The sequence below is a fragment of the Brachycentrus maculatus genome, unplaced genomic scaffold (genome assembly GCF_059751285.1).
Source record: "Brachycentrus maculatus isolate JH-2025_06_01 unplaced genomic scaffold, ASM5975128v1 h1tg000328l, whole genome shotgun sequence".
In the NCBI taxonomy this organism is placed as follows: Eukaryota; Metazoa; Arthropoda; class Insecta; order Trichoptera; family Brachycentridae; genus Brachycentrus; species Brachycentrus maculatus.
This window is the reverse complement of record NW_028281077.1, coordinates 1,178,865-1,202,174: the sequence shown is the minus strand read 5'-3', so window position 1 is coordinate 1,202,174 and position 23,310 is coordinate 1,178,865. Positions and strand designations below refer to the sequence as shown.

General features: G+C 29.2%; 1 protein-coding gene across 1 annotated transcript in view; it reads left to right on the top strand.

Moving 5' to 3' along the window:
- Positions 1 to 22,967, top strand: part of dsx (transcription factor doublesex) — a 240,136-nt gene extending 217,169 nt beyond the window's left edge. The window contains exon 4 of the mRNA XM_088268804.1: positions 21,095 to 22,967. The gene's annotated coding sequence lies outside the window, so the exon portion shown is untranslated. The remainder of the gene's footprint in view (positions 1 to 21,094) is intronic.
- The last annotated feature ends 343 nt before the right edge of the window (positions 22,968 to 23,310 follow it).

Genomic DNA, 23,310 nt, shown 5'->3' with positions numbered 1-23,310 from the left:
CTAAACAAAACATAAAATAAAAACTAAAAACGGAAATATTACATTATTTCGACTTCCTCATTTTAATTTTCATTGATTTTAATCATTATTTTCAATCACATACAATGCAAAGGAAACCGTTTTATAAATAAACAATACAATATTATAGAGTTTTGCCAATACTTTTAATTTCAAGTGACAGGAGTTCGTTTTGTTGGTCGGTGGTTTGATGGCTTCCTGTTTATATCATATGTATGCAATGTTGTGATAAAATTGTCTTTTTTTATTTATGGGCAAACGATATTCAATAAGCAATACTATCGTAGAATATAGTTTAATGAGCAAAACGGTAGTTAAATACATGTTAATTCAAGTTTATAATTATTATTCTACTAGCATCGAGCATAATTTTACATAAAATATACTTCAAATCCAGTAAATGGACATGAAAATTATATTGTTGCAATATTCAATTTCACATATCGCTCACTCCTTTCAAGAACGTCATAAATCAAAAATCGACAATTTTCAGTTGTGCACGTTCTCGGAATGTCCAGAAAATTTACTATATCCCAGCAAAAGCGGCATATTTTAAACTTAATATTTACCCGCTACAGGGCAGAAAGTGTTGTTTTTGCGTTTAGAAGAAAAGGTATTGTTAATTTTTTTTTAAATGTACCTAATATTTTTCAAATGGAGAAAAAACCCTCAGGTTTCACCTAAAAAGATCTGTTGCACAGTAAAATGTTCAATAAGTGGCTTGATATTTATTTTTAATGTATAGTATTTTAGTTTTAATCTTTAAAAACGTTGTCCTGAAAATTCAAGTTTTTTTTATTTATGACGTTCTTGAAAGGAGTGAGCGATATATTGACCTATGGGCGGAAATTGTCTTAAAGTACTATTTCTTGAATATTTTTCGAAGATGCTTGGTGGCACATTTTATAAACTTTATAAAATAAAACAACTTTGTTTTAATTACTTTTTATTGGTAAACTTTTTCCAACCGGTCTCAACAAGAACCTTGTCATTATCAGGGTTTATGTACTAATTCTAAAACATTGAAATACTCGTAGTTAATTTCTTGATGTATTCGTATAATTCACGATGGGTGATTAAACAGTATTATTATTTTCTCGTACATATTAAGTATATGTATTTTTATGTTACACTAGCTTGTACAAGCATAGGTATGCAAAGCAGAGGGCACAAGTAATTCTTTTTTACCTACCAATCAGTAGTTTTACATCTTCTTTCTTTTAAAGCGGTAATGTCTTTGACTCTGACCTCCTTCTCTAGTGTCTATTGTGTCTATGTCTATCATATATTCAGTATAACTTAAAACTAACCAACCACTATGCCGTTTCTCCGCAGGGGCAGGCAGAGAGAAAAAATGTCACACCAACCTGTTTTGGCAAACAATTTTCGCTCTTTTCACATATATGCATCTGCTCATACATACCCGCCAATTTTCAGACTCCTGACCTAACCACTTTCTAGGATAAGAAATACTCGATTATGCCAAGATTTCCTCGGAATTTGTCTACTTCTATTAACAATTATAAAAGCCTCATATTTTTTTTACAGTTCTTTCTTCGCTCATTTGATTCACATGCCCAAACCAACTCAATACACCCTTTTAATTTATTTTTTATCATTAATGCTTATCTCAACCTTGAATTCATTCCTTATATCACCGTTCGAACGTCTATCATACATTATTTTGCAGCACATTAGTCTGTAAAGTCGGATTTAGACTGCATTCAATCGGCATTACACAAAATGTTGTGCAAAACCTTCTTCTAGTGGAACGGAAGATCTGTTGACGATAGTCAACAGTCCGGCTTCTCCTGAGCAGTTTTACGTGGTTTTCTCCCAGCAATGAGCAAATGCTGAGGAGTTCCTGATTGGTCTACAATACATTAACCCTGCTATTCCCAATACAGATTTTTTTAAGTTAGATGAAATGAAAATCCACTTGATGATCTATAAACCTCGTTCATAATAAGCTAGGTAAATAATAAATGAAATTACCATCTAAAAAAAGATTGCATTCAATATATTTTCATCCTTCTGGATTACCAAAACAAAAATTAATCCATCATTTCAATAACATTAAATACATCTTTGATTTGGAGAATCAATAGACGTTTGGAATCAAATGTCAATACGTAGATTTATATTAAAAATAAAATATTCTGAGAAATACGTTTGATTCACAGCTTGCGCCTGGTAATTTTTCTCGCATTCTCATGAATAATAACTGCAGCCTTGCCAATATTAAGTGCACTTAGCCTGCACTCAATATACAAGACGACTTTTCACCGAGTAATATAAAGCATTGCCACCAAACGTAAACTTATAACCCTTTATTTCCATTCGGTATGTTGATTCATTACGGCATCGGATTTAACTGCCTCTGAACTCGTACATATGCCACAGTAATAAAATCACACACGGCTTGCATTGTTTTAGCAACGACAAAAACGAAGCAAAAATAATCATGTTAGCAGTGTGAAACCTCTATTGTTAACAGACCTTATACTCCTCGAGTCAACTAATGACTTTTTTTGTAAATACGAAATAATATGGAAATCTGAGCATTTTAGCGCGTATGGATTGAGTGATCAATTAAAACAATAGTGTAACCGTCGCCATTCTGCCAATTATTAAACATCCACATTGCGTTAATTTACTTTTGTTACCTCGTAGGAACTGGCAAACAAAACATACTCGTATATCTCTATTTTTTTAATAACCTAACATCCAAGTGACTCTGATATCTAGCTACGGCTTATGCAACATATATATATATATATATATATATATATATATATATATATATATATATATATATATATATATATATATATATATATATATATATATATATATATATATATATAAATGTATGGTGTAGGATTCTTTACTTATTTCTTTGTTTATATGAAAAACGATGGATAATAAACTAACGACTGATTAATCAACATCGAATATACCCAGTGTTTTTGCCAACTGTTTTAACTCATGAATTACATAAAAGTGTAGTTACTTTAAACATATAAAGTTAATCTTACAAAGTTGAAGTCTATGTAGGGCCAAGATAAGCGGTGTTGCATAAACCGTATCTACATTTTAGAGTCACTTGGACATTAAGTGATTTAAAAAATAGCGAATTTTATTTGTTTTACGAATAGAAAAACACCAAAATACTAGAAAAATTGTCTTTTAATCTTTGTAGTACGGTTATACAGGTAGAATTCATGATACATCATAAAAAATTGGTAATATTTTTTACTACAATTATAAGCATACCTACGTTTCTCTAAAAATAACCCATTGAAAATTGGAGAAAGTTGTGTTGCGTTTTTACTGAAATATCACGATTTGGTAGAATTTAGTGACTTGATTAAATTACGAAATACTTTTTTGGATCTAGCAGTACTTTATAGTCATAACTACTATTTATAGTTGATGACTTTTGCTTGAAAGACGACAAGATAAACCTTGGCAATTGCACGTTTATTGAGTATAAATATTACAGGTCAAACCACCCAGACAATTTTTATAATCCAATAAATTTCATTTCACAATTGCAAACAACTGCACTGACTTGCCAAGTTTCAAGTCGAAACAATAAATTGCTTGAAAGTAATAAACCTTTAAAAGGACAACAAATTTAATCCTTCGGTAGGAAATATCCATTCGGTTTTTACTACGTCACACATTTTTCCTTCGATATAAACGGAAAACAATACACTTAACACGTGAGTTGTTTTCTCCGCTCCTAAACAATATGTTTATAGTTTTTGCATTAAAAGTTGCTTACTTTATCAATATTAAGGGCATATTCTCTAATACAGAATTTTTTCCACTGGAGACCACTGGAAAGAACACATATTTGTTTGAAAGTTTATTGATTTTTTTTTTATATTTTTTATATAAGTATGTAAAAACAATATTTTTATAATTTTTTAAAACCTTACCTTTCAATAACTCTTTTCTAATTTTTTCAGAAGAAAAACTTATTATTTCAATGCCAAAACGGCGTTTTAAGAAAAAAATTCAATTAAGTAAAATATTTATGTATTCCACTATACCAGTCTGATGATGTCGGTAACGACGAAACCCGGTCGCTGGTCAAATAAAAATAAAGTGGAAAAGCTAAAAACATTGGTTTTAATCTAATAATATATTTATGTATTAATTTTTAAAACATACACAGACTTTTCGAGTCTACTAGGTTGTATTTTACTAAAAAAAACACATAAAAAATTTATATTCATGCGCTTGAAAATGCCATTACTAGACGACACAATTGTCATAATATTATTTTTAATGTGTTTTCGTTAATAAAATACAACCCAGTAGACTCAAAAAATCTTTGTTTGATTAAAAAATTAATATTTAAGTTAAAATGGAATTCTACAAATTAAACGCCAAATCAATAAATAAAGTATAATGTTACCTGGATTTAGAGAAAATTGGGTTGCGACTTAATGTTATTTATTTTTTATATGAGACACTGGATAATTCACCCTACGGATGAGATGTCAATTAAAATGTGTCTCAACTTGATATGAATCATTTATCATTTTTCACTTTTTGAATAAAGAAAGTTAAGAATGATTTTTTTATGAAAGAAGTATCGAAAACCTTACAGATATTTATGTGGAAGGATCTGAGACCATTGCATACATACAGGTTTCAAGAATTAATGCAATACGGATGATCAATGATATCTAGAATGGTGAACGTTACACAAGTGTATACAGTGATCGCTTAAGACAGTCAAATGCCAGGTCGTAACCCGTGGGATGTTCACTTCCATCTTCTTTCATAAAAAATGGAAAAATGATACATGTTTCAAATGAATTTAAGACACATTTAAATTATCTATTTAATGCTACACGCTGGTAAGGTTTTTTCTTTTAAATAAAAAAATATATAAATATGTATCTAAAAATAACTAACTCACCATCATGCTGATGCCCCCGCAGAGATAGGCAGAGAGAATAGAACGCCACACCAATCTGTCTTTACAGACAATCTTCGCCACATTCATGCATCTCCTTATATGTAGCTTACCCGACAATTATTCCGTCTCCTGTCCTGACCACATTCAAGTAATTGGAATACTTGATCATGTCAAGTTTTCCTCGATAAAGATCATAAAGATTTACATACTCATATGTTGTAGTATAATTGAATGCACGTTATACATGAAAAAAAATCTTTAAAGTATTGACAGATATACAGGTATTCTAGATACGGTTAGATATACTTAATACGTGATATTAAAATAAAGATTTTGATCATATAAATAGCTTTTTTTACAACATTTTGAGTGTGTCCAAATACTTGTTCACAAATCTTGATTATCTCCAAGTAGACTTATTTTACAACATTTTGAGTGTGTCCAAATACTTGTTCACAAAATCTGGATTATCTCCAATTACAGGAGTTATTTTCATATTATTTTTTGACATCTCATCAAAGATGAAGAAGAATATGGAAGTCTGGGCATTTACGGGGCTTACGACCGTCATAGGCTGGTTTAAGTGATCACTTTACACACGTGTAACATTCACCAATTCTACCCATTATTGACAACCACACTACTAAAATTCTTGGAAGTTCTATATATATGAACCAATTTAGAAACCTTGTTCATGAATCACTAGAACTTCACTAGAGACATCTATTGGTGAGATGTAAAGAAGCTTTGATGAGAATCACTAGAACTTCACTAGAGACATCTATTGGTGAGATGTAAAGAAGCTTTTATTAAGCAGAAACTCTTATATTATTATAATCCAGGATTCGGATCTCACATACTAATATAAGAGTTTCTGCTTAATAAAAGCTTCTTTACATCTCACCAATAGATGTCTCTAGTGAAGTTCTAGTGATTCATGAACAAGGTTTCTAAATTGGTTCATATATATAGAACTTCCAAGAATTTTAGTAGTGTGGTTGTCAATAATGGGTAGAATTGGTGAATGTTACACGTGTGTAAAGTGATCACTTAAACCAGCCTATGACGGTCGTAAGCCCCGTAAATGCCCAGACTTCCATATTCTTCTTCATCTTTGATGAGATGTCAAAAAATAATAGAGTTATTTTTATACTATTTTTTGACATGTGGTTTAAGTAACCACTTAAACCAGCCTACGATGGTCGTAAACCCCGTAAATGCCCAGGCTTCTATATTCTTCTTCATCTATGTTGACATGTCAGAAAAACTGTTATTTTATGTGATCAAAAAACACTTGTATAAGACCATTTCTCAGTTTTATCATGTGTTTACAACTATTTTCGATGATGTTCTATAGAAAATTCAAACTTCTAATTTCACCTATTGAAAAGATGAGAGTGTCTCTAGTTCTCGAAACTAGTCGTTTTTACATTAATAAATTCAAAAGTGGTGTTATGCTAGTGGTTTTTATATTATTTTTTAGACTTCTATATTCTTCTTCATCTTTGATGAGATGTCAAAAAAATAATCTGAAAAACAACTCCTATAATTGGAGATAATCCAGATTTATAAACAAGTATTTGGACACACACAAAATGTTGTAAGTGGTATTTATATTTCAGGAATCTTTCGTCTTTGTTTCTTGCCCATAACTAGATAGATAAATAATCGATGTCACACTAAAACAATATGTAAAAATACAATTTTTTAACTCAATTCGCAATTTGCAATACGCAGATATACAAATTATACCAACAGACATGCTTAATGATTCGGAACCAATAGAAGCGATCATTCCTAGAAGAGCATGGACTTAATTTAATTAAGTTTATCTTGCATCTTAATTAATTCGAAAAATGTGCCATAAAATTTTATCTCTCCGTTTTTAGTGCGTCGCCGATTTGTGTTTAGTAGGCAGGACATTTGTTCCTTGAAGCAGAAAAAAGTCCGCCGGCATCCTGGGCGGTCCTGCGTGAGGAAACACTTCGACTTTCTAACCGTCCGACACAATAAATGGATAATGTATAAACTGACGATAAATTATACTCTGGTCAAATTATAAGCTAAAATCATAAAAATGAAAATGAAATTTTCTGGCGTTTTTCATGTATGTGATTATAATCCAGGATTCGGGCCTCACATACTAATATAAGAGTTTCTGCTCAGTAAAAAGCTTCTTTTCGTCTCACCAATAGATGACTATAGTGAAGTTCTAGTGATTCAAAAAATGTTTAGAAATAGGTTTACACATATAGAACTTTAAAGAATTTGAGTATTGCGGTTGTCAATAATGGGTAGAATTGAAAGTAATCACTGAAACCAGCCTATGACGGTCGTCAGTCCCGTAAATGCCCAGACTTCCAGATTCTTCTTCATCTTTGATGCGATGTCAAAAAATGATATGGATAATTTCATGTTAATTAACTGACTTTGTATGATAAATTTTGTCCTCCACGCAATGTGAAGGGTGTAACAAGAATTACAGTTCATGCATTTAACGGAAAAAATATATGACCTTTTCCAAGGGATATAAGAGAAAAAACTAATTGATAACGAAAGCAGATTTTCACTTGACGAGGAAAGCATAAACGGAGTGAACCTCTGCCTATTTTTTGGATGAGTTTTCGTTAAAACACGAATTTTAGATTAAATATTGAACATGATTTGTGAATACGGATACAAGTACGTAAGTGACGTTATTCAAAAAATTAAAGCTAATTGTTTAAATGGGGTATTAAATGATTAATCAACAATTCATCTTCTTTTATATTTTATTATTATTATTATATTCAAAACTAAAATAAACATGATTACATTACGAGTACGAGAAGTGTTTGAAGGTACCTCGTTTGAAAATGCCATAACAAGGTAAAACAATTGGCAAAACATTTATTTTTTTGTGTTATTTAACAATAAAATACAATAAATATACTGAAAATATCAGTGTTTGATTTAAACATTTAATGTATAAATTGAAATGGAGTTCTACTAATTAAACGCCCAATATATAAATAAATGGATGGAAGGCATTGATATTTTTCTAACGATAAAACAATAAATATTCTCGTACTTTGTTTCTAGTATTTAAACCTACAATAAAAATACTAAATTCATTTACCCTTAAATACTTCCCGTCGATGTAAACCTTCCTGTTTCAAAGATGGCTTTTTAAGTGTTTACATTCGTCATAATCGTTAATTTTACATTACCTCACCTACCGCAATGAAATTGTTTTACACTCGGATACATGTTTTGCATTTTAATGAAACCGCAGAAAAGTCATAAATCTTAAGACTCGATTTGTTTACCGCCATTTCATCTTGTTAAAATATTCAGTTCGTTGTATAGTGTATAGTGCTGCTTACCAAAGTCCACTCGTTTAAAAACATTTAGTTGGTTGCATAGTATTACTTACCAAAGTCCACTCGTTTATGTTAGGATTGAAAAAAAAATCCTAGTAAAAAAACAACCCTTAAAATAAGAAAAATTAAAGCTAACTGAGTACATAACATGCACATCGCATTCAAGGCAAATAAATAATATTTGTGTTTTTAACAGTTGTTTTTACTATTGTGGTAGGGTTGATTGTTTGATTTTTGTAAAATGTTAATTTTTACAAGAATTAAATTTCATCTGCGAAATCGAAAGAAGCAGTGGTTACATACACACATTATAATTATATATAAATTATACACACATTATAATTAATATTATTTGTTGTAGGGTTTATGAACAAACCGTTGAAAATCTGTGTCACAAAAATATAAAATATCCGTATATCGTTAAGTATATAGAATGTATAATTTGTCCCTTCAATACCTTTGAGTGTCGAAAAGATGGGGCATATTTGTATTTGGCATATAGATTATATATATATATATATATATATATATATATATATAGATATATATATATATATATATATATACACACACACACACAAACACATCTAAAAATAAAAAAATTAGCAGCGTGTAAAACTGAAAAAGTAAAAAGTAAGTAAAAAAAAATAATAACTCCGAAATGTATAAACTGGCGATTAATTATAAAATCCAGAGCGACAACACAAAAAATATATAAAATAATATCTAAATGTATATTTACGACCAAAATAGATGATTCGATTTCATATTTAAATAAAACCTTGGTTAATCGACCTTAAATCTTTGAACCCCATAAATCAAATATAATTTCTTGTTCAAAAATTACTCAGGAGCTCAGGGTTAGGGTTAAAATAAAGATTTTTTTAAAGTACCTTTTTTGTTAAAGCAATTAGTTAATTTTTATAATTAAAGGTTAATTTCATAATTAAAAGTTAAGTTCTTAATTAAAAGGTAATGAATAAACAAAACGAAAGTAGTAAATTCGATCCATTTTTTTTAAATACGCGACATTCTGTTACATATATAGATATATATTTGGTTTCATGATAAAATTATCTACTTCGTCTATTGTTAGCTAGCCAGCCGCTATCGCTCGACTGATCTAGTTGATGAAGGATAATGGAAATATTTTGGGACGTCTGCCATCTCAAGATATAATATCATGTTTTTTTCTGTGAAGCCCGTCTGGTATGTTCATCAATAATATATTACTAATTTTATATCAGCGCTCATTTATTTAGAAGGGCACTGTGTCACGTGTCGTACGTACAAAATTATTACTCAAAAATGAAATATGTATGTTACACTATAATACAACATTTTGAGTGTGTCCAAATACTTGTTCACAAATCTAGATTATCTCGAATTATATGACTTATTTTTCATATTATTTTTTAACATCTCAACAACGATGATGAATTCAATCGTGGGTAGAATTGGTGAATGTTACACTGTGTAAAGTGATTACTTAAACCAGCCTATGATGGTCGTAAGCCCCGTTATGCCCGGACTTCTTCTTCATATTTGTTGACACGTTAAAAAATAATATTACACTATAATAATTTATCTTTATGTTCAATATTTTAAAAATCGAGCTTAAAGCAAATATTATCAATTCTGAACGGACTAAGCTCGACAATAATTAAATCTGTTTAAAAATATAGTTTTAATAAATAATTTTAATAAATGCAACAAAACGAAAATTATGCTTGAATATCAGAAAAGAATCGTATGTAATTTATTTTCATTGAAAAAACGTATCTCTATTAGATCCAATATTAAATTTTATATGGCAAAAATTTGTGTATTTCATTTTGAACTAGTTTAACCCTATAAGATATTAACTCTGAAAAGTTTGGAAACAAAAATTGGGAAGCTTTTTTTAAACGTTATTAGGAATTGCTAACCCATTTTGCATTTCCTAATGCATATAGGACGAAAATTACGAACCACCATTCCAAGAATATTGCAATTAGATCTGTCTCGAGTCCTGCTATAAAGTTGTATGATTGATTTGACAGATTTTACTGTCGACCATTTGGGATTATTCTAAATAATATTAACTTCAAACAGGGATGCAACAACGATGGCATAACATAACTTGTGCATTTAAAAAAAATAATAGAAAAAGGTGGTGGTAGACTAGAGAAAGAGCAGAAAAAAAAATCCTTTCCCAACTAAGCTTACAATAAATGTTTCATTTTATTTAAATTTGAGCAGTTTTTATATTCCTCGGTTATATTTTGTTTCCTGATTTTCTGAATGAGCAAGAAAAATGTTTCTTTTTCTTATACATATACATATGTATTGTGTGTGTGTATATACATATATATATATATATATATATATATATATATATATATATATATATATATATATATATATATATATATATATATATATATATATAGTTACTAAAAAACATCACAATTTAATCAATTTATTATGATTTAAAATAATATTTAAAAAAGAATTCAAAATTGCTTTTAGCTACAAATGATAATAATATTTACTTTTATGTCATGTACAATTGTCATGCCGTTTTGATAAAAAAATAATATAAACAATAAAACAAGGTTATTAATTGATTCTGCGGTCACTTTGTCTTAATATCTATCCTTTTTTAAAAAAGTTTTACTTGGTAATTACCCTTATTATACTATAATGGTATTTACCAAGTAAAACTTTAATTTAAAATAAAATAATGAACTAAAGCATCGATCGATTTATTTATAAAAGACCAATATAAAAAATAACACAGCTCGTAAGTGAAATTATCATGTTAAACCTTAGTTAAGCTTAGTTATATGTAGTTTTGAGGTGGCTGTATAATGCGAAAATATCATATTAATGTTAAACCTTGGTTAAGCTTGGTTATATGTAGTTTTGAGGTGTGCCTTTTGTGTCAGCCCTGTTTCGGTTCCATGAGAGCAATATGACTGAGAATGTGTTTAAGCCAAATTTTATGTTTCTCAGAGTTATCGATATTCGCCGGCGGATAAATAATGTGTAAGTATCAATAAATTACCCAGGATGCTCATTCCGCGATGTAATATGGGATTTGCAATGCTTTTCACGCTAAGATTATTAAAATGACAACGGTGCGATGTCAAATGACGCTCTTCAAATTTGAAAACTTCGGTCGTAAAACTTCATCTCTCATCTGCATGCGACCCTGGTATTTTCGAAAAAAATATAAGTATTGAAATTGAGTTAAAAAAAAAACTAACTAATTTACCACCACGCCGCTTTCTGCTAGGGTAGGCAGAAAGAATAGAACGCCACACCAATCTGTCCACATTCTACAATTCCATATTCTACATTTCTTATCATAATTGCTAATTTATGAATGTCCTGAACTGGCCACATATTATTATATCATATTCACTAACAAAAAAAATTAACTGATTTTAGTAATGTTCAGATTGGTTAATAATATACACTACTATTACTACTACTACTACTACTACTACTACTACCATCACGCCGTTTCCCCGCAGGGGTAGGCAGAGAGGATGGAACGCCACACTCTTCTGTCCTGACATACACTCCTCGCCTCCTTCACATCCATACATCTAGTCATACATGCCCTCCGATTACGCAGACTTTTGACACCGCCAGATTTTAGGTTCTGATTGATCTGATCGTGCCAAATCTTTTTTGGTCGTCTACGTTCTGTTTTCCCTCTCACATTCGCCACATATATTTTCTTAGTCATTCTCTGGTTATCCATTCGCTTCACATGTCCATACCACCGCAAAGAACTCTTCCTAATCTTTTGAATTATTCCTCGTTCAGCCTTACATTCCTTTCTTATATCGTCGTTTTGAATTCTGTCATACAATGATTTTCCACACATTCGTCTGAGGGAGCGCATTTCAACAGCTTTCACTCAGCTTTCAGATAATATACACAAATAAACAAATTTAATTATTTTTTCGTAATGTTCCGACTTGTCAATAATATTCACAAATAAACGAATTTATGTAATTATAAGTAATATTCTTATTATTGAATAATATTTTCAAATAAAGAAATCTGATATAAGTAACTAAAGTTCCGTTTAGTCAATAATATCCACAAATAAACAAATTCAACATTTTTTTATTGAATAATAGAAATACAATCCATGTAAAAATATATTGTTGTTTATTCATTCAAAAGTAATGTTAAAACTGCTTGTAAAACATCGCACAAAAATGTTTGTTATACTGAAAGAAGTGATAGTGACGATGAAAGTAGAATGTTGACAAATCGGAGGATGTGCGTCGATAGCGAACTCCGAGACAATTTCACACGACCTTGACTCTTTCATGTGAATGCAAGTTTCAAGTTTATTCTCAAATTACATTTAATTATATGCATGCAATTTATTTATGCATTAGTTTTTTTTTTATTTCTTCAGTTAATAAATATTACAAAACTATTTATATAATATATATTGTATTTACATCTTACAGTTCGAAAACATTTATTTTTTTATTTTTTTCAGTCTCATACATTCAGGCATTTCATCATTCATTTTTAAACCCGTATTTATACAATTTTGGGATTCTTTCATCATTTTTCTAAATTGCGTCTTATTTTATCCATATTTCTAGTAACATATTTAAGAAATTTTTCATTTATAGTTACTTTATTCTCAAAATATTTAGGCATATTATCGTTAAAAAATGTACGGTAAAAATAAGCATATTTTACATTAGTCTCTTGTTTAAAGGTAACCGACCAGTTGCGTTCTTCTCTCATTTTTTCAACAATGTTTTATCTATTATCAAAACATTATTTTCAAAACTTTGGTTTATATTTTATATAAACTATCTTCATTGGCAATCTATGTATGGTATATGGGGACTTGATCATGCCATGATTAATACATCTTCATAATGTGTAAAAATGTAATATTTTCTTCCCTTATGAATATTTTTAGATTAACTTTATAAAATTAATTAACTTTGTTTTCACCACTTTTTTTATTAATACAATTTAACCTACCGGTTTTGAAAAATAAATAATAAAATAAAATTATTGCCATAACACTTAATAAAGCCTAATTTAGGATTTTTACGGAGTGTGTGGAATTTTTAGTGAGAGTATTTTAATGTTTTTGAATTAAAATAAACCCTGATGATGACAAGGTTCTTGTCGAAACCGGTAGGTTAAATTGTATTTTTTTTAAATGTGGTTAAAACAAAGTTTATTTATTTTATAAAGTTTATAAAATGTCCCACAAAGTATCTGCGAAAACATTCAAGAAATTTTTAGATAACGCTATTTCTAAGATGTAAGCTAACCGAGACGGAAATTTCATCCGAGGCCTTATGTATGGCACCAAGATACCGCCACGTGCAAATTGCTAGATGCGAATATTGTATAGCAGCAGGGAGGCGGATTTAATTTCACTACAAACCTGAGACATTTTGAATCACTTTTGATGGCGATCCCCGAGCGGCCGCGGCCGTTTAATTCGATGAAATACCAACTACGTCTCGGTTTAATGTCTCCATAACCTCAATCCTGGTTTCCAGATCCTCGGTGGATCTGCAGCAGAGTTATATGGCCGCCATTAACCGTGGAACGATCGTTGCATCCATGCGTCGCCCGGGCATAAGAACATCGTAAATTACCCAACTCCGACAGCATAAATCCCGCTGCAATATTATCTACTCGCGACTGGAGGAATAGAAGAATGTTATTTTATTATCGGTGGAGTGTTTGCATTTTTGAAATAAATTGTCTACTGATAAGTGTATCGATTTATTACATTATTTATGCCACTTCGAATCTCGCTTGTACATTTCTGGGCGTATTTACCATTAAAACACTATCCTTATCATCCATAGTTTACTATTTGTAATACCACTTTTATAAACACTTATTTGTGACAACTATGGATTTTGTTTAAAAAATAATTTGAATTTGAAAGAGAGAAAGGCGACAAAAAAATCGTTCTCTCTCTCAAAAATTTTATTATTATACAAGTGTCAAATCGTAATAATTTTATTTTAATGACCTGATAATGGAATAATTTTCCGAAACCGGTAGTCACAAATAATTGTTTAAAAACTTGATATTACACAAAGTAAAAATTAGTTTTTATCGTACAAAAAAAACTAATTCTTTAACGTAACGTTAATCAAGATATCCCATTTTTTCCCATTCAGACTCAGCAAATTGACAACGTTTTTCTTAAATAAATATTTTTTATCTACCATTATCAATTTCATATCATAATCCATATCTGTATAAGAGTCCTTGAGGTAGTATTTTACTAAAATGGCGCTATATAAATCATCAAAAATTATAATTCTAATTATTATTACTGAGGCTTTATTACTTAAATGAAATGGATTTAAAGAACTCTCCTTTTCATTAATTGTTTATCTTGTGTTATAACCACTTTTATAAACACTTATTTGTGGCTACTATGGATTTTCTTTAAAAAATAATTTGAATATGAAATATTTACATTAAAAAATATATATTTACTAAGGTGATACGAAAACCGCTATGTTGTAAAATCGATTCGTTTTATATTTAATTTTTACTTGGTAAATATGTCTATTTGTTTAAATGTATCGTGACTCTTGTTTAGAAGTAGGTATTCAACATTATCATCAAACACCGTATATGAAACTTACCTAAATTTGAGAGTTGTAGGAAAATACATGTACAAAATACGAAAGCTTCTCTTATCCCATCAAAGATATCTCTAGTGAAGTTCTAGTGAAGCCAAACACTATGTTTCGAGTTTGATCAATGTATCTAGAAGTTCCAAGAATTTTATATTGTGGTTGTCATCATGAATAGAATTGGTGAATGTTACACGTGTGTAAGTGATCACTTAAACAAGCCAATGAATATAAGCCCCGTAAATGCCCAGACTTTCATATTCTTTTTCATCTATGTTAAGATGTCAAAAAAATATTTATAAAATACAAGTACATATCGCTCACTCCTTTCAACAACGTCATATATCAAAAAACTTGATTTTTCAGGATATGGTTTTAAAAGTTTAAAAATATAATAAAATGTTTTAAAAATAAATATCAAGCCACTTATTGAACTTTTTATTGTGCAACAAATCTTCAAAGGTAAAACTTGAATGATTTTCTCCATTTGAAAAATATTTAGTTATTTAAAAAAAATGATTAAACAATAACTTTTCTTCAAAATGCAAAAACAGCCTTTCTGCCCTGTAGCGGGTTAACACAAAGTTAAAAATATGGCGCTTTTACTGGGATGTAGTACATTTTTTGGGCATTCCGAAAACATGTACAACTGAAAATTATCGATTTTTGATATATGACGTTGTTGAAAGCAGTGAGCGATATGTGCTTATTGAGACCTCAATGTATATAAACTTATGCCTGTGTTTCAAGAGTTGAGATTGTGTATGTATGGTGACTTGTGTTTCTAATTACGTACTTAAGTGTATGTAAGAGGAGTTGTCTACATGTAGGTCTACTGATAAGAACTGATGCAGAAGTCAAATGGCAATGACTAGGAACACTTTTTCGCCTGAATCTTCTCAGCAATTAGTTATGAAGGCTAATTTAGATAAGAAATGTTATCATTGTTACGATGTTTCTATCCAAACATTATAATATTATTTTATTACTACAATATACATCCAATAAGAGCGAAGGATCATTTAATGCAAGTACTAATAAGTTCTTAGATCTGTTTTTCAATCCAGTGTTTTTCAAACATTTTTGACTCCGTACTGTAGAACGAAAATTATTGCCATAACACGAATTAAAAAATATAGAATCGTAGGAGTAAAACACAGTTATAATAACAATTAAAAAGACAAATTGCATATATAAATTGGAGATTTGGAGGGTTGAAACATTGCATATTGGTAAAATGGTGCATACATACATATAATACACGTGTTGAACATGGTTTAAACATGTAGGAATATATTTATCGATTATTTTTACTTGATGCATTGTATTAATATATATTAAAATGAACACTCAAAATAAGATATGCATAAAAAAATGGTATTCTATACAAAATATTAAGTCTATGAATCTAATTATTTAATATCAAAGAAATTAATTTTATATTCTTTTTAATTGATATTTCAGCAAAGACTTATTGTGATAAATGTGATCACTTTGTACACTGTGGAACATTCACCAAACTACTAATAATCGAACACATATACACATTTATTTCTACACGCCTATCTCAATAAAACAATTGTCTCGGCTGACAAACCAATCAACGATTGTTATATACATTTTTAAATGCCTTTTAATAATCAATTTTCGTTATTTATTTGCTAAGGTTACGTTGGTGATACCTTCTATGTTAAAGCAACGTGTTTTTATATTATAGGAAATTTTTTTTCTCTTTCAAAGGCAATGTGCAATTAACCGTCAATTAAATTTCATCACTTCTGTCGAATCATTTCGATTGGAGTCAATAATTAATTTGTTAGCTGAAATCAGTTATATTCTTAACTCGATAATTGCACTTTCGTAGCTTTATTATATCAGAACGTTTTTATCAACATAAACAACGTAAACAAATAAACTGATAACTTTAAACAGGATTCTGCTCTAGTTTGTGCTCTTATCAGTTAACCAAAGAATCCGCAAGTCGACGACAAGATAATGCGTTATAGTAAAACCTCTCACAACGAAAAGTCCGCGTAACGAGCAAAAAATGTGAAAAAGTTGCTCCCTTCACGAGCGACATTTCGCATGACGAGTTACAGAGAAAGGGCAAGTACACTTTTCACGACTTTCACTTGTGAGCCGAGACTTTCGCGCCAGTCAAAACAAAAAATGTTTCACTTAACGAGTAAGATTCTGGAACGAATTATGCTCGTTATTGGAGGTTCCACTGTATATTATACATCGTTTATTGGTATTGTCATCAAATTCTTTTAAATACCAACTCAAGCAATAATTTTGTTACATAATATCGTGGGAAAATATTCAGTTATCAAAACAGTCTATTTTATAATTGTATTATATTATCAGGACAGCGTTTGAATATCTAAATTTTTTTAAATGATTTTTGTAATTATTGTGTAAAATTTAATAAAAACAGTGTTGCCATTCGTTTTGACATTTCAAATATGTCACCGTAATTGACGAATTTGGGAATTCGGTGCATTATGATATTTAATCGGAATACAGTGAATTAATTGTTGTAGGAATTGTGAACAAACCGTTAAATATCTGTGTCACAAAAATACAAAATATCCGTAAATCGTTATATAAATTTTATACCTTCAATACCTTTAAGTATCGAAAAGATGGGGCATATTTTTGTGAAGAGAATGTTGCTTTTAAATAAACATATATTTAAACATATATATACATATATATATATATATATATATATATATATATATATATATATATATATATATATATATATATATATATATATATATATATATATATATATATATATATATATATATATATATATATATATCTTCTCTGGTCTAGTAGAATAACTTAATAATTATGTTTTTTTAGTATATTAGTGAATTGTTAGACAAGGTATTTTTTACTGAATAGTGAAATCCACTGCAACAATATGTTATCCTTCATATTTTTTATTATTATTCGGAAATAGTATTACAAACATTGATTTCCTTGCAATGATATAAACATCAGAAAACAAAACAACCTAGTTGCCTCACATTTATGAAATGTTTATCTAAACACACACATACCCCTTGTTTGAGAAACATGTACGTAGAATCTTTTAGAAAATAAAAAGTGGAGACTCATTTGATAAATTTAATTTGTAGAATAATAATATTATAGTAGAGATAATTGCAAAACACGAGGATGAATAATAAACTAGACTAGTGTTCGGCAACCTTTTGAGAGACTGAGTAAAATATTCATTTTTAATTTTTTTATTTGTTAAGTGGGTAAAAGTTCTTCGTTTTTTTTTAACTTCGACATGGAGTGAGTATTAGCGGTAGAACTGTCAGTGTCACATCAGTATCAGATGATAACAGTGTTGAATAATGTTATTTGCATTATTTTTTGACATCTCAACATAGATGAAGAAGAATGTGGAAGTCTGGGCATTTACAAAGGCTTGGTTAAGTGATCACTTAACACACGTATAACATTCACCAATTATACCCATGATCGACAACCACACTACTCGAATTTTCAAAACTTTTATATGTTGATTGAACTCTTAACACAGTACGCACGAGTTCACAATAGCCATCTATGGTAAGACGGGATGTTGAGATGTCAAAAAATAATGTTAGTATAATTCGTAATTAGAGATAATCCAGATTTGTGAACAAGTATTTGGAATCACTCTAAATGTATTAGATATATATATATATATATATATATATATATATATATATATATATATATATATATATATATATATATATATATATATATATATATATATATATATATATATATATATTTATATATTTATATATATATATATATATATATATATATATATATATATATATATATATATATATATATATATATATATATATATATATATATATATATATATATATATATATATATATATATATATATATATATATATATATATATATATATATATATATATATATATATATATATATATATATATATATATATATATATATATATATATATAGTTATTTAAACGTGATAAAAAAACATTATTATTCATATACTTTACATTTTTAATTATTGTTATTTTCAAATAATAGATATTTTTTTGTAAAAAAAAACATATTTTCATTGTGGTTAATTTAAATTGTAGTGGGTAATTCAACTACCCGCGGGTAGTAGGTTGCCAACCACTGTACTAGATAGTGCATTTTTGTAATGAACATGTTACTGTTTACATGACACGATGCACTCAGCCACACATCACTATAGGTGCTATAGTAAATGCTGATTAAATATATTTGTGTGTGTGTTCTTATTTCTGTAATGCGCCACTTCGGTTTCTAAATATTACACGTTCTCCGTTACAGATTTCCAATTCCTTGTCCATACGCTAAACTTTGATGAATGGACTTATAAATGAAAATAAAAATAACTTTATAATGCGCCATTTCCGTTTCTTACTAAAACAATTATATTTCCAATTCCTTGTCCATGCACTAAATTATAATAAAAAAACTAGCTAACTAACCATCATGCCACTTCCTCGCAGGGGTAGGCAGAGAGAATCGAACGCCACACCACTCTGTCTTTCCAAACATTCTTTGCCTCTTCGCAAACTTTGCAAACATTCATGCATCTCCTCATACATACCCGACGATTATTACGACTCCTGACCCGGCCGCTTTCAAGTATTTGACATACCTGATTGTGCCAAGTTTTCCTCGGTCGTCCTCTGCTTCTTTTTCCAACTACATTCGCCTCATAAATTTGTTTAACCGTTCTTTCTTCACTCATACGCTCCACATGTCCAAACCATCTCAACACACCTTTCTTAATTTTATCGATAATGCTTATCTCAGCCTTACATTCTTTCCTTATTTCATCATTCGAACATCTATCAAACATCGTTTTGCCACACATTCGTCTGAGGGATCGCATTTCGACTGCATTCAGTCTGCTTTCATCCTTCTTTTGCCAACTCCATGCTTCGCTTCCATACATAAGGGTTGGAACCAGAACTCCATTGTGTACTGCCAGTTTAGCTTCCGCTGATAGATTTTTATTTGCTAAAACTGCTATTATAATAAATGGACCCATTAAAGAATATAACAACAAATTTATAATGCTCCACTTCGGTTTCTTATGGTTTTTTCTAGCATGTTGACTTTAAAACAGATTTCTAATTTCTTGTCCATATTTTTATTTCCAATAAATAGACCTATAAAAGAATGTAAAACTTATAGTTTTTCATTTAAATTATAAATATAAATTCTTAAAAATAATATTACCAACAATTGTATTTAGCTTTAAAACATTAATTCTTTAAAAAAAATTGCCATGTCAATAAATTCTTGCTTTCCCAGAAAAATAAATATATAAGGGTACATACCTACATCCCCCATTAGCTATTGTTGTCTCCCATAAATTATTGCTGCACATGTTAAAACTGTCACTTAGAATTGTATAGCTACATAAGGACCGTAGTCCATTTAATCTTCACATTCGTTTGATAATGCACTAACAAGGCGAAATAATTGTCACAATATAATTTTTTATGTGTTTTTGTTAATATAATACAACTTAGTAGCCTTAAAAAATCTGTGTTTGATTTAAGAATAATACATAAATTAAAATGGAGTTCTACAAATTAAACACCAAATCAATAAATGTATATCAATAACTTCATAATGCGACACTTCGTTTTGCGACACTGCTATGACAGATTCCCATTTCCTGGTCCATATTTCAATTTCCAATAAATGAACCTTTAAAAGAATATAACAACGACTTTATAATGAATGTGAATGTCGAAACATTAGGTAATACAAATTGTTATATTATTTCGAGAAATGAAAATACTTTGTGTTCTGATCCACTCACATTTTTATTAACCAACTAGTTTCGGCAACAACCTGTTGCCCTCTTCAGGGTTTCATTTATTACTGAAACCCTGAAGAGGGCAACAGGTTGTTGTTGAAACTAGTTGGTTAATAAAAATGTGAGTGGATCAGAACACAAAGTATTTTTATTTCTCGAAATAATATATCAATATGATCCACAAAGTTAATGCTTTCAATATTCAAAACACAATACAAATTGTCATACTTCTTTTTCCTTTTTTTCAGATCTGTAACTTACTTTTCTCACTCCACGAGTCCTGCATGGGGAGAAGATTGTACCAGGTAATCATCAATGAAGAATCGATATTAAAATCATGGACCTCAAGTCTCACTGGATCTTCAATCTGAAAGAAGATATTGTCATTTTATGTAATAACGCGTAACCCTTAACATTACGCCATAAATTTAAGGGTTATTAATTTTAGAAATATACATGTGTATGTAGGTACCCTCTAAGATTTAAAATAGATATTTTTGCTGAAAATATTGCATGCAGAAGCTTAAAAGATAAAATCTATATCAAACATATCGCTCACTCCTTTCAAGAACGTCATAAATCAAAAATCGTCGATTTTCAGTTGTGCGTGTTTTCGGAATGCCCAGAAAATGTGCTTTATCCCAGCAAAAGTGGCATATTTTTAGCATGATATTTACCCGCTACAGGGCAGAAAGTGTTGTTTTTGCATTTTGAAGAAAAGATATCGTTTAACTATTTTTTTTAATATACTAAATATTTTTCAAATGGAGAAAAAACCTTCAGGTTTTACCTAAAAAGATCTGTTGCGCAGAAAAAAGTTCAATAAGTGGCTTGATATTTATTTTTAATACATTGTATTATATTTTTAAACTTAAAAAACGTTCTCCTGAAAAATCAAGTATTTTGATTTATGACGTTCTTGAAAGGAAAGAGCGATATGTTTATGTACTGTTCAGTAACACTCCTACCTCTGTCGTAATTGTCATTTATGTTGAATTCCTACATACCTTCCATGAATATTTAAATAAAAATTAAACAAATAATGTATTTTAACGTTTCAATGCATTGCTCGTGTTGAGATCCTAAATTTCTTCTTTTAATCTAAATATTAAAATATGAAATAAATAATGTATTTGTACGTTTTAATAAATTAGCGTTGCTCATGCTGAATTCTTAGATTCCTTCCATAAAACTTAATAATACATTTTTTAAATAAATAATGTATTTGAACGTTTCAATGAATTAGCAAAGCTCTTATTGAATTCATTGATTTCTTCCGTGAAACTTAATAATACATTTTTGAATAAAGAATGAAGTTTAACGATAACTTTTTTCAAAATGTTTTTGACCATTTCAATAATAGATTTTTTCTAAGCGAATTGTGTTTAAATAATCCTTATTGGTTAGGAAGGAAAAATCTGTGTTCCATTTTCGACACATATATTTTTTTTAAAGCATACCAATTCATCTATTATAATATGGGAAAATTATCAATGTGACAACATATTTTCGACTAGGTAATCAAAAGAAAACAATATTTTTTTTGTTTTCAAGTTGTATAAAATACAACACGATATTTCTGTAATTTTACGTATCTGAGAATTGACGTAAGTCGGGGTGTTACTGTAATACATTTTTAATCACATTTTCATCACAACGAAGTTGGCATTTATATTTTTAAGGAAACCTTAAAAATATTTATATTGGACGGTCCAGTTGAAGAAATCATAATGTCTAAGTTATCATATTTACTATTTACATTAAATTTAAATAATTTACCATGTTCATTAAACACCGCGATTTTAATGAATCGTGTATTCTAGATAAGTCATATTTGCCGAGTTGCCATCACAAAACATGCTCAATTGAACTTATGAGGAGAAAAACTTGGCCGTCCAATTTATTTATACTAAGAAAACGGATAACGGTTTCATAATTGCTTATAATTTATCCACTGTGTTTAATTTTGGTATTTTATATATAAATATAAAAATAAAACACTTTCTTAAGACCAGTTTTGAGTTTATTAATGTAAACACGACTAGTTTCGAGAACTACAAGTGATCTCTATAATAAAACAACAATTTAATAATAGATTTATATTATCCACTGACACTTCGTGATGGAATTGCATTTTTAATTTATTATTAGATTAAAACCAATATTTTTAGCTTTTCCACTTTTTTATTTGACCAGCGACCGGGTTTCGTCGTTACCGACATCATCAGACTGGTCTGATCACCAGTCTGATGATGTCGGTAACGACGAAACCCGGTCGCTGGTCAAATAAAAAAGTGGAAAAGCTAAAAATATTGGTTTTAATCTAATAATAAATTACAATTTAATAGTTTCTTCTTCTTTCTAATGATGATGAAACCCGATCACTGGTCAAATAAAATAAAATTAGAAAAAACTTTAAGGTATACTTATTATTTCATTATTTAAAATGCAGTTCCGATAAGAA